The sequence below is a fragment of the Vombatus ursinus genome, unplaced genomic scaffold, assembly GCF_900497805.2.
Source record: "Vombatus ursinus unplaced genomic scaffold, bare-nosed wombat genome assembly UNPS02014812.1, whole genome shotgun sequence".
NCBI lineage: Eukaryota > Metazoa > Chordata > Mammalia > Diprotodontia > Vombatidae > Vombatus > Vombatus ursinus.
This window is the reverse complement of record NW_020954590.1, coordinates 25,531,071-25,535,630: the sequence shown is the minus strand read 5'-3', so window position 1 is coordinate 25,535,630 and position 4,560 is coordinate 25,531,071.

Genomic DNA, 4,560 nt, shown 5'->3' with positions numbered 1-4,560 from the left:
ATATATATATATATATATATATATATATATATATACAGAGAGAGAGAGAGAGAGAGAGAGATGCTAATCTAGGAAGTTTAAGTTAAAAGACAGGTGTATATTCAAATACAACAAAAAGCTGTTCACACAGACTTAAGAATATAAATATCTTCAGTAATTGGAATGAGCTATCAATAGAAATTGTGAGAGCATTTCTTTGCTTCTAGAAAAGTGTGAACAATTAACTAGTATGTGGTTATATAAATATTAACAAGTAATTGATGAGTTGTGGAATACTTGCAAAAGTTGCTCGTCTAAATGTGAATTGAATGTTTTGACTTAAAAACTAAAATGAATTAAGATGATTTACACATAGTTCAATATGAGAAAGTATTTTCTTTCTCTTGACCTTTTTTTTAACAAAATGTCTTTCCCTTACCCTTCCTTACTATCACTTTATTTCATCAATGAGCAGATGCAAATATCCAATTAAAATTTATTGATGTTACAAGCATGTGCTTTTTCATGTTTGTGGCTCAGTTTTGCTTCTTTCCCCTTTCCCCACTATTGCATAATTCAACACTATGACTCATGAAATAATGCACCCTTCCAAAATACCATGATTCCTAATGTACTTTGATACAAACTACTTTCATAAGCATTTAAAAATGTTTCATTAAATTAGAGCTTGCAATGTTGGTATTCACCTTATTTAAGACTTCTAACTAAAATTAAAATGGAATATCTGCAAACCCAAATTTAGAATATGTTTTGTAGGCAACTATCTCAACTTTATTCCAGGAGACAAATTGGATAATTACTTTAGATATATTATGGTTATGAAATTTGATGGTATATTCCAAGCATAGGATGAAGGAGTCAGCAAATTAAATATGGCAACTTCATAAAATATTCAATGTCAATTTACAAATTTTAAATCATCTTGTTTTTCTTATATTAATTTGTTTTTAGTTTTTAATTCAGATTATTTCAGATCCATCAGTAAAATAGATTATTTTGAAATGTTAGGATTGCTTATATTTAAAAAAAATTCTCATGTCATAAATGAACATTTAGGCCACATGAACATGTTTAATTAAAAAAAAATAAGCACCAATGGACATTTTCCTCTTCTTGTGACCCTACCTTGTTATTTTATCTTTGTAAAAAGAAAGTAGAGCCATGGAGAATCAAATTATGGCATGTTGCTTTTTACATGCTATAAACATGATTTGTGATATGTTTGCAAAAAAAAGGAACTCCCCCATTAAAAAGAAAACACCCATTCTTGGCTGCAAGCACGTTATATCTAGCCTCAGAAGAAATCAAAAGTTAACTCCAAATCACATTTCTCCTAGTAGCTTTTGTCAGTGCTAATCAAGATGAGGTGAATTTATAATTTCCCTACAGCCTTCTTCCAGTTAGTGGTGTTATGCACTAAGGACTAAGCCTTGGTTAGTGCAGTGTTTAAACAAAAGTTTATATTGGCTGTTGTCTATGGGCAGGATTCTTGATTGCTTAGAATGGGACTGGGATTCTGTGTAGATGTTAAACACAGAGTAAACACTAATAATTCATTCTTTTTTATAGCAATTTTCCTTTAAAAATTTCCAATATGATATCTATCTATGTATCTATCTATCTATGTATTTATCCATGTATCTATCTATTTACCTACCTATCTATCACATTGTATACACACATATACATACATACACATGAATATGCATGTGTGCAGATAAATAAATGTAGTCTTGGTTGAGAAAGTGATAATAATGACAGAATATATATATATACACATACAGAGAGATTATATATGTACGTATATGCATACACACATATAGATGTATATCAGATACACACATATGTCTATCAAGTATGTTTCATTTTTCTCAAACAAAATCTTTAGTATATTTTAGATTTCTTTTAAAAAGACTATGTGAAGATTTTAGTCATTTCTTGGTAAAGTATGCTTAGAAGCATGGAAATTGAATAAAGGCTCACTGCCTCAGTTCCCATGGCTGAATTTAATTCTTTTTTTATCATACCAACTTGTGGGCAAAAAATAAAATAGTCAAGAAATAGAGAAGCCTTGGAGTTCAGTCCTCTAGCACAGACTCTTCATTCATTTCCTGACTAGGACTTATTTCTATGTCCCTTGGTTTCCCTCAATCAATCTATATGGTGGAAAATGAGAAAATTATAGTGCATCTTTGCTCTGTTGAGAGTGATTAGACTCCTTTTCTCATTGACAACAACATATAGCAGGGCTGCTTAACATTTTCAGTTTATTTCAGTTGAAGTTAGGCTGTTATGTCTAAGGTTACAAGGAACCTGCATGTCACATTCAACTTTTGTTCTTTTCTTCTAGGCAGAGCTTTCAAGAATTTTTGAGATGCGTATTCACTATTGCTACCCCAGAAAGCTGATGGAAATGTGTAATATTCCCAATGATTTGATGTTGAACAGGTAAAATTCAAATCTAGTTATATAATTTGGCAACAACTTCTTAATTACTAAATTTGACCAATGTGCTCTATTTATATGACCACATCCCGAAAAGACAATAACATGGAGTCTGTTTTATATTCATGACTGTCTTCTTGAAGCACATTCAGAGGAGGATACTTTAAAGGAGCAACAAGGTCTCATGGGATAATCAAAGGATATGAAAATCATTTACCAAATTTCATCAACCCCCTCAAAGATGTTTATTATGAAAAAAAGATCTTATGTTGTTATCAAATTCTACAATCAAATAGTGCATTTTTTTTTGAGAAAGCAAAGCAAAATCCATTAAGAAAACATAGCCTGTGCTTTGGGAAGCATATACCATAGCATCAATCTACATCAATTTTTTAGAAGATCTACAGAACTGTGATACAATCTATTGTTCTAGACAAATTTCACCTAACAAATTTATTATATTTAGCTACTTGAAGAGTTTAATGAAGATTATCTATGAAAGAAATCAAATATAAAATGGGAACACAAAATTTCCTACAATGAAAGCTTAGAAATATCAGTTCAGGGCTGCTGGCTATAGCTACAGCACAATCCATTGGGCAGAAAGTATTTAGAGAGTCCATGATAGTAGAGCACTTTGGGATTTCTTTATACTTAGCCCATAGAATGAAAGCAATAGAGGCTGGACAAACTGTTTAAGGATAATAGTCATTGATTCAGTAGCTCATTCATTCACAACAATCCAGTGAGCTAAATTCAAGTGCAGTGCTAGCAAATGTTTAACACTTGGCTGTCCAGGAGAAAAAAAAGTACACATGATATATTTTAAAATTTTAAATCTGCATTATTACCATTTTCTTCATAGCTTTCTTGAGTCTATGCAATCAACAAAACAACAAATCAAGTCTAGGTTTGTAGCTCTTGATGATTTTTGAAGCGAGTATTATTCTCACTAAAAAATTAACAATCAGCTCTCCTGAATCAGTTTTAGTTTGTTCCAGCACACCCCTGGCTAGATTCCAAAAGGAGGGGAATGGGTCTTCTACTTTCTTTTTTCTTTCCCAATGACACCCAAAGTTTCTCACACATAGTTAAATAAATGTTGAATAAGTACAACTAATCAATTGATATTGCTGGGAATTTTGACTATTTTTGATGAAGGTGTTAGGTATTCAGGAAGGAAATAGACATAATTTCATACCACCAATATTATACCAGTTGGGATTGTAGCCAAGAATAAAGGTTATCATTCACAAGTATTCAGTGTAGAAAGAATGTCTCATCATGTAAAATATATTAAATCAATTCAAATAAAGATAAATCAGCTATGAATAAAATAGAAATCCCTAGATATATAAGTATTTGCATACACATATTTACCCAAATATATTACCTTAAATACATGTGTGAGTTTTGTTTCCTGATGTTTTCATATAATTTAACATACCTTATAAAACTATAGCAGGTTACTGCATATTTATTAATATTAATTTAAAAATAATAACACATTTTTTGACTCTTAGTTTAAAAAATACTTTCATTTCAACAGCCCTATAGAAAATGATGTGAGTATTCAATCTCATTTCACAGATAAGGAAAATGAGGCTTGATGTGGGTAAAATACTTTCCCATAATAAAATGCTACTTAACATTAGAATTAGAATTCACATTCATATCTCCTGGCACTATACCAAATAATCTCTCTATCATACCATGTTAAATTATCACTAAAGTTAAGACCTATCATGAAAATGTCTTTGATTTTTTGCTTTTCATATTATAATAATAGTATTAATAATATTAATAACTACTTTATTAATAAAGGTATACCTTTACCTGTAATATATAAAGGTATACCTATATAGAAATAAAGAATTCTGAAATGGGTCTTGAGCTGGTGTGCAAAATGTGATCTAACATAATAGGTTAACTAATGAAAACTTTGTTAAAGTGATAGTTATTTAAGGGAAAAAAAAGGTCTGTGTCTTTCAGGGTCAGTCACCAGCAAAATGCTTTCACACTAGCATCCCTTATCATTGAATAGATAAGGAATGGAAAGTCTCTTAGACATGAATTTAAACTTGTCTAAGGGTTAGATGAAAAGGAAAGGTCAGG